This window comes from Pantherophis guttatus, chromosome 2, assembly GCF_059756535.1.
Source record: "Pantherophis guttatus breed Tessera chromosome 2, ASM5975653v1, whole genome shotgun sequence".
Taxonomy (NCBI): domain Eukaryota; kingdom Metazoa; phylum Chordata; class Lepidosauria; order Squamata; family Colubridae; genus Pantherophis; species Pantherophis guttatus.
Genome location: NC_142064.1, coordinates 212074342 through 212084070, shown reverse-complemented (window position 1 = coordinate 212084070; position 9729 = coordinate 212074342).

The window sequence follows — 9729 nt, the reverse complement described above, 5'->3', positions numbered from 1 at the left end:
TGAATTATGTTCAATTTCTTTGGTTTTGCTCTTGAATTTTCTGTTGTAAAGCAGAGTTATAATCATAAAAGAATACTTTTTTATCCTTATAAACGCCCTTGACATTTGCCCTTTTACCAGGTTTGTCCTTTATTTTTCCAAGAAAATATGTAATGATAGCTCACCATTGATTATTTTGTAAATTACCTCCACAGTAGGTAAATATTTAATTACATCAAATAAATGGGACCTTTGTCCTATGTACAATTTTAAAATATTCAGGAATGGGTTAAATTTATTATGTGTTTTATTCTGAGAAATGTCAAGCATCAGGTAATTTTGGCATATATTTTTATTTCCATGTGCTAAGGCAATAAGTACAGAAACTCATTTGCTGAGTGAATAAAATTATTTTACTAGTGGTGGAGGCCAGACAGAAACTTCATGTAGCATGTGGAATGCTACAGTACAATGGAAGATTAGTAACAATGTTGAGGCATTTGTTAAAACAAATGGAGTGTTTTAGTAATAGGATCATTCCAGGGGTGGGTTCAGTGGTGGGTTGCTCCCGGTTCTATAGAACCAGTAGTAAAACCGGCGGGAAGCTCCACCCACCAACCCCGACATCATGAAAATGCTTCTGCGCTTGTGCAGCCCCGCTGCGAACCGGTAGTAAAGGTAAGTAGAACCCACCCCTGGGTGGGTTCCACTTACCTTTACTACTGGTACGCAGGGGAAGCATACACAGATCACCCACAATGACATCATGGCGGGTGGGCGGGTGGGCGGAGCCTCCTGCCATTTTACTATCGGTTCTATAGAACCGGACCGAACCGGGAGCAACCCACCACTGGATTATTCCAGGTATTTCAAAGTAGCAAGGCAAATCTGCCCATTTGGAGTTTCATTCACATTCATAGGCTCATATTCCTATTATTTTTAAGAGTTTGCAAATTCAACCTAGAAAGGCAAAAAATGTATATACATCATCATATTCATATGTGCCTCCTCATAGTTCTGAGAATTTTACCTATATGCACTCTTTCCCAAGATAATTTTATATATTATTATAGTTGGCTGCAGAGTCAGCCAAATCCTTAGACTTGATTTGGTATTCTTGTGGACCTATTGAGTCCTTTCCAAGAACTTAGTATAGGCAGATGTTGATATTTGATTGTGTTAAAAGTATGTAAACTAATCCAAATAAAGCTCCCTTTTGCAATTGACAAATGGTGACAGTTAAATCTGGTGTGTTGTGAGCCAAGACTTTATCAGTTTATCAGAAATTCCACAATATTTTAACCTGCTCATTTTCTACTACAGTTAGACCTGAATTTACAACCATTCATTTAGTGATCATTCAAAGTTGCAATGGCATTGAAAAAAGTGACTTAAGACCGTTTTTCACACTTATGTTTATTGCAGCTTCCCCATGGTCATGTGATCAAAATTCAGATGCTCGGCAACTGATTCATATTGACACCATTGCAGTGTCCTGGATTGGAATCATGTGATCACTTTTTGTGACCTTCTGACAAGCAAAGTCAATGGGGAAGCCAGATTCACTTAACAACCGTGTTACTCACTTAACAACTACAGTGATTCACTTAAAAACTGTGGTGACAAAGTTTGTAAAATTGGGCAAAACTCACATAACAAATATCTCACTTAACAACAGAAATTTTGGGCTCAATTATGGTTGTAAGTTTAAGACTACCTGGATTTTCACCTCTAGGTTCCCACCAAGTTTTCATTACTGGCACGTGATATTTTTTATAGATGTTCCAGTGAATCATTTTGGCAACTGTGTTAGATGGTTTATAATCAGCTTGTGCAATCTTGCATGAGCCAAATATATGACCTACTGTTTTTTCTGTTTCATTGCACAGTCTGTACTTGAATTATTAGACAATTTCTCAATTCAGGCCTTGATTTCATTGGTTGAAATAGCTTGGTCTTGCGCAGCCAAAATCAAACTTTCAGGGTTTCTTTAAATGTTCCAGTTGCCAGGGTTTTAATGCCATTGCTAGGTTTTTATCTTTATCTACTGTCACCTTGATCTTTTGTAGAAACTGACCATGTAATGCTTTTCAAAATAATTACATTATTTCGATACTTTTTGTTTTCTGTATCTTTAGTAAATTCCAATTTGTAACTTGCATCAATGCTTGTTCTTGCCTCTCTTTTATATAGTTAGCCAATGTATATTTTTCTTCTTCAACAGTGTGACTCAAAGAAAACCTCTGCCTCCATTTCTGTGAAGCAAATATGATCCATATCTTAATATCACTACGAGGATGTAGTGCACAGTGAATAGTCATGAATTTTCTTATTTTTTAGTCCAAACTGTCCAGTTCAGTTTCTGCCCAGTTAATAATTCCAACAGTATATGAAACACAGGTGGGTGTGGGCCAGTGGTGGGTTGCCCCCGGTTCGCATCGGTTCTATAGAACCGGTAGTAAAACCGGCGGGAGGCTCCGCCAACCGATCCCAACATCATGAAACCGCTTCTGCACATGCACGGCCTCGCTGCGAACTGATAGTAAAGGTAAGTAGAACCCACCCCTGGTATGGCCCCAGTATTGATGGTGCTTTATCTTTAGCAATTTTCTCACTCTTGGGATGTATTCTTTACTAGTCACATTTTAACTTGTCCATGGTTGATGTTATCCAATTGTTAAAATGCCTAGTTTTATTTATTTATCAAAAAGTAAATACTGCCCATTTCGCTCTCAGATTGACTCAGGGAGATCACTTGTAGGTTTCATCCTGATGACTTTATCCCAATTTATTACCACTGTAGCACATTTCTCTAGGTCTAAATTCCATTGTGCTAAAAATTCTCAGTATTTGTCAATGATGGGATTTTGATTTCTGACTTTCCAGAAAGCTTCAGATCATCCATATAAAGCAAATATGATTATTTTATTAGCATTTTTTTTTTGCTGTTTTATAGCTAAGATTTGTTTTCAGTTGACCTAGGAGTTATATTTCAGTTGAACTACGGATAATCTTTAAGACCATAGCCCAGAAGCTGCAGTATTTGTCATGGACCAGCCTACCTTACCACCTGTACAGTATATGAACAGTAAAACTGAACAAGAGGCTCAAAGTATTAAGCACACCATATTGATTATCTGCAAGGATGATATATATGTGTCACTGGTGGGATTCAAAAATTTTTACTACCGGTTTTGTGGGCGTGGTTTGGTGGGCATGGCATGGTGGGCATGGCATGTAAAATCTCTATTCCCACCCCACTCCAGGGAAAGGATCCTGCAAAATTCCCATTTCCTCCCAATCAGCTGGGACCTGGGAGGCAGAGAATAGATGGGGGTGGGGCTAGTCAGAGGTGGTATTTACCGGTTCTCTGAACTACTCAAAATTTCTTCTACTGGTTCTCCAGAACTGGTTAGAACCTGCTGAATACCACCTGCAGTGTGTGTGTGTGTGTGTGTGTGTGTGTGTGTGTGTGTGTGTGTGTGTGTGTGTATCTGAATAGCATAACCAAGCAATGGGATTGGTCTTGGCTATTTTCCTGGTTACCCAGTCCTTTGTGGTGTGGGTGATTTTGCAGAGAATTCTAGTGATCTGGTGACAAATAATGGTTTTCTACCTGATGTTCCAATGTGGGAAGCATTTGTGTTTAAGGATTTTGTAGTAAAGAGGAGACAGAAACATTGAAGGAAATGTTTTGCAGAATGTGCTGTATACAAGAGAAAAGACCTTGTATCTAAGACCAAGGCGGAAGACACTCTGAGGTCCCAAGTGGGGGAGGAGGAATGGCTGCAGTTAGTCTGGGCAACTGCACCTCCCTTTTCTCCTTCCAAGGGCAGCTGCATTTACTCACACTGGGGGGTGGGGGGACTTAGCTGGGCCAGAGAGAAAACCAAGGACAAGTGATAAGGAAGCAGGAAGAATTATAGTATACTGTAGTCAAAATTTCTTGTTCAAAAAGGGTGCAAAAGGAAAGGAGATTTAACCATAGCTACGTTTCCACATGCATGTAACAGTTCAGCAAAAAGAATCCAACTTTATCTCAATGTAATTGAAAATTATTTGGGGTTTTCCTTTCTTGCTCCAAGAACACGGTTTCCTTTGAAAGCCATAACCAAGATGGTCTGTAAACAGCACTGCTGGCCCAGCTCAGATACTACAGAGATTGCTGATCTTCAGCGACAAAGACAGGCAGGATGCCCTAAGCAGAGTTTCTGACAAAAAAGAGGACAAATTCTAATTCAAGAAGTCTTAGCTGTGGCTTTGTTCCACATTAGAATCATGTTTACACATTTTTATCATCATTACACAGGGTCTTGAATGGCTGATAGTCTGTTTCAATAGTGCCTAGCCAGTATATTTCTGATATTCCAATGCGTACTTCCTCTTTGTCACTAGCAGGACTCTTTGTGTCACTTGAGGGTTGCAGTTAAAATGCTTGGGAGTTTTTTGTTTTTTTTAATTATTATTTCAAAGTATTCTTTAAAAAATAAAAATAGCTACAATTGAATCTTTTGTTTGGAGAGGTGCTCAGTTGCTCCTAAAAAATGGAAAAGGCATCATGGAATGGTAAGGAGAAACTTCTGGATTAGGAGTAACTTTTACTTCCTCTTAAATAGTAGGCTTGTGACTGGGCAGGCCTGTCAAATCAAATGTTTCGTGAGATAGAAAATGTCAACCTCTGGAGTGACTACAGTATGCACTCAAATTGAGGGAAGGTTCAAACCCTTCTGCAATGGGGCTCATAAAATGTTGCTTTCTGGTACTTTCTAGACTAGAGCAACAATGTTATGTAGAACATTACTTGCCCCAGTTGCTTTATTTAGAAAACTTAAGAATTCAGACATGTGTTACTAATTTACTGAATGTTTGACTAATGCTCTTTTACTAAATAAATATTTATCTAAACAAAATACATAGCCTAATTGATTTAGCATTATTACTCAGTCACAAAGTATCGCTAAGCACAACAGAATTCTTGTCTACCTTCTTAACTTTCAGCTCTATTAAAAAACAGGGTGCTACAACTAAAACGAGAATTTTTCTTTTTCTGGCCGATGGCTTTGATTTCACAGTCCCAAAACAACTCTCAGTTGGAGAAACTTTTCTTTTCTTTTCTTTTTTTTTTGGCAGGACAGAAGAGGAAAGTCCCTTGCAGTTCTTCTCCTCTGGAGGCTTGTCTGGTCTTCTCCTTTCTGGCAAGCGAGGGATTCAATTGGACTATAACCCTTAGTGTAGGGATTGAAATATTGGCATTAGACTTAAAGAGACCAAGATCCAAGTTCATAGTGGGCCACACAAGTATACTGGATGTTTTTGAATCAGTTAGTTTGTATCTCAGTCTTTCTCACACAGTTATTGCTCTGGGGATAAAATTAGGGGAGAATTCTTAATTTGTACTACCCTGTGTGCTTTCAGAGGAAAAGTGAACTATAAATGCAATCAATAAATCAAAGGCTCTGAATTAACTTACAACTACACTGGAGTTTCCTGTTCTCACAGAAGTCTTTTGGCTAAGAGGAGCCACAAACTGAAGAATTTAATAGAGAAATATAGTGTGTCATCTACACTCCAGGAACTGCAAAGCGGAGTTGTTTTGATTTAAAACTTTTGATCCAGCTCTTATCTAACCATAGGCAGTGCTCTCATTCCAATAGCAGACATATCTAAGGGATCTTTCCCTTGCAATTAAGAGGGATTTTAAGCATTAATAAGGACTTCAGCCATTTCTTGCAAGGCTGAGAAACTGTAATTATGGTCAACATATAAGTCCTTAGAGAAATTTTTTTTAATAAAAAAAATAAAACTATGTATGAAAACAAGTTAGAAACATTAGTAAGAAAAACAATGAAGCCAGTGCAACACTTTATAATTATTTGAACTCAGGGACTTAGAAAACAATCTCTCATGGAACTTCATAAAAATGAATTATGCCATATTCAAAATAAATAGCCTGGGAAGAAATTATTTTGTTTTGATCCATGCATCATCAGGAATTTGAAAGAACCACTCTCAGGGCACTTGAAGTTCAAGGTCTATGTGAAATGCGTCAAGGGTGAGGACACTGAAGCATATACACACTAGTTGGATACCCGTGCTTCGCCACAAAACTATGTGATGGGGCTTGATAAATCGACACAACTTGAAAATTACTGAGTAGTTACGATTGGCCAATCCTTTCCCCTTCTGTCCCTCAGCCTTGCCCCACAGAAATGTCTCCTATCCTATCCCCACTCTCCCTCAGCCTTGCCCCAAGAAGCCTCCCCTATTCTATCTGCTTCTCCCTCAGCCTTGCCCCATAGAAGCCTCCCCTATCCTATCCCCCTCTCTCCCTCAGCCTTGCCCCACAGAAGCCTCCCCTATCCTATCCCCCTCTCTCCCTCAGCCTTGCCCCACAGAAGCCTCCCCTATCCTATCCCCCTCTCTCCCTCAGCTTTGCCCCACAGAAGCCTCCCCTATCCTATCCCCTGGTTGCTGCTGTGAAAGTAAAACTGAAACTGAAACTCCTCTCCTCTGCTTGTGTTTTACATTTGGAACAGATTTTTTTTCAGGTGGGGAGAGGGAGTAGAACTCCTTAGCATCAGAGCATGTTAATAATAATATAGGAAATACTAATGCTCTGGTGATCATTTTGAAAAATCCTTTCTTAGTGAGCACCTAAAAGCCAAGATGAACATTTGTGGCAAATTTCAAGTTTGTAGGCTTTACGGTTCTGGAGATTTCATTATTACGGTGTGAGTGGTTTTCGCTTTTATATATTTAAGATTTGTACTGTGAATTAACAAAATAGCTGATTACTGGTACCAACTAACCTGGTTCCCTTGACAAAAATATCAGCGTTCATGCAAATGGCATTTCTGAAAGTTTAAAAATGTTTAAGAGGTATTGGCATGCAAACACTACCATTACACTAGCATCTTAGGGATATCATACATGGACTAAAAAGGAGTAGCTGGAGGATTGTGCACTTACTTATGCAATTACAATAATTGCAATGGGACAATTTCTTAATAGCACAATTTTAAATCATGTGGCCTTATTTTTAAACTCTGCTAGCATATCCATTATCTTGTGTTGCTTTGATCTGTCAAGTCTCCTGTTCTCCTGGCAATAGATAAGTGAATAAAGTTGATGATGAAATAGCAGATTTAATTTCCTCATCATAGAACTCCATATATTTATCTGCTTACCTAATTAAATACTATAAGCATTTAAAAAAAGGATAAGGGGAGCATGCAGAGAATGATTTTTGAATTATTTCTAGCCCTTTGACAGCAACATCCAATATCCAATACTCCTTTCTTCTCTTATTTTCTTTACAAAACGAAACTCTGAAGTGAGTTGGTCTCCGGCAGAATGACTGAACATAAGTCACCCAGCTGAGTTAGGGTTGAAACTGTGAAGGAGAATTTTTTATTAGGGACCAATTATCAATATTATAGTATTGAGAGATAGGCGTTGATGATTTCTTATTACTTTATGGTTGTTTACTTATTGCTTATTGCTTAAAATGCAGGGATGTTTAGCATCCAGCAAGACAGATAATTCAATCCAGATTAGTTTGTTGTTTTCTTCATTCTTGCCATGTTCCATTTGTTTCCCATATATATTTCTTTCTCTCAGTATTACAATTCCTTAGGTTATTTTGACATTTTATTTCCTCCGCAATTCATATCAGCACACAGTAGAAGAGAAAACCTTTATTTTGGTCATTGACCAGTAAAAGCATATTCAACAAAACGAACAACAGAAAACTATCCCCTAACAAGAAGAATGATTGTGGGACACACTTACATATAATATAGCAAAATTTGGCTACTTTTAAGAGAAATAAATTTGTCTTGATTGTTTAAGAGACAGTGCAAATAAAAATCATAGACTGCCCCAGAAATTTAAATAAAAAGGGGTAATCAACTGGTGGCAAATGTCCCTTAAGAACTGGCAACACAGAAGAACGTGAGCCATGGTTTCTATGGTACCCATATCACAGTGCCTTTTATATGGGGTTTTCCTATATTTCCCTGCCAAGACAGCTGAGGGGAAAGCATTGAATCCAGCTAAAGATAAGGCTCTCCTGAATCTGGAGAGTATACAGTAGAAAGTAAACTGGATTGTGCAAAACCAAAACCATAAACGTACCTGTAAAAACAAAGATATCTTCCTTAGTATTGTTGGGGAGATAAAACAAAATGTTTGCACATTTCAAAAATAATTATGTATTGTATCATGAATACTGAGTTTAATTTGGTACTACAGTCTTTTAAAGTAAAGATATTAAGAAAGAACTATTAATGAATATGTATGGAAATGGAAACATTCCCTTTTATTTTTTTTTATTTTTTTTTATAAATACTTTATTGAATTTTCCAATTTTTTAAAAAGACAATGTACAATCACAATCTTGATCCGAGGTGCAATGTTTACACATTTCATAGATCAAACATTAAGTGAATTCCATCCATAGCTATACAGTATACAGTTCTATACAATTCTCTACATTTCTATACAATTAAGTCCATTTCAGGTGTCTAACAAATCGTAGCCTATTATCATATTTTTATCCTATTCTTTAACCAGTTATACCAAATTCCCCATACTTCGTAGTACTTGAAGTTCTCTTCATTTTTTAGCTCGCTCGTCAATTTAGCCATCTCTGCGCACTCTAGAATTTTATTTATTAATGCTTCTTCAGAGGGGGTAGAGTTGGATTTCCAGAGTTTCGCAAAGGCTAATCTAGCCGCAGTAATAATTTGAATTGCCAGTTGGGTTTTATTGTTGTCGAGACCATCTTCAATCATACCTAGGAGGAAGGATTCCGGGGCCAGGGCTACATCTTGTCCCATTATTTCCGAGAGCCAGAGTCGGATCTTTAACCAAAACTTTTTGGTCTCAGGGCAAGTCCACCACAGATGGTAAAAGGTGCCGACCGTCTTTCCACATTTCCAACATAAAGCAGAGGAATTTGGAAATATTTTGGCCAGCCTGTCCGGGGCTAGGTACCACCTATGCAGCATTTTGTAGTGATTTTCCCTGAATGTTACCGATTTCGTTATTTTGAGATTTCTGTTCCAAGCTATCTCCCAGTCATTGAAATTAAGGCCATATCCTAAATTTTTCTCCCAAATGCTTAGCTGATTTTTAGCTATCTTCTCGGCTCTATCCTCATCTAATATAAAGTTATAGATTTTCGATAGCATTTTCTTATCTGGTCCCCAAATAATTTTGTCAAAATATCCATATTTCATTTCAATACCACATTTATCTCTATCTTCTTGAAATCTAGACTTAATCTGAAGATATTTCCACCAATCCAGAATAAACCCCTGGTCCCTCAACACTTCCAAGGGCTTGAGCTTCCCTTCTTCATCCAAGATATCCTTATATGTGCCCATTTTATAGTTCCCTCTTCTATTTGGGGCCACTAGAGCATCCATAATCGACAACCAGCTAGGAACCTTGGTATATATCTTCTGTCTAATTTCCAGCCACGTACGGATCAATGTCTCTCTAATTTTATGTTTATAGAAATGAGTTTTCTTCCTATCCTTTATGTCCCAGAGATAAGCGTGCCATCCTTCAAGGAGATCGTGTCCTTCTAGTGTCAAGATTCTACCTTCTTGTAATTTGATCCACTCCTTTATCCAAATTATTTTTGCCGCCTTTTGATATGATTCCCAGTCAGGGAGCCCGAACCCTCCCAAATTTCTTTTCCCTTGAAGTGTCTTGAGAGAAATCCTCGATTTCTTACCCTCC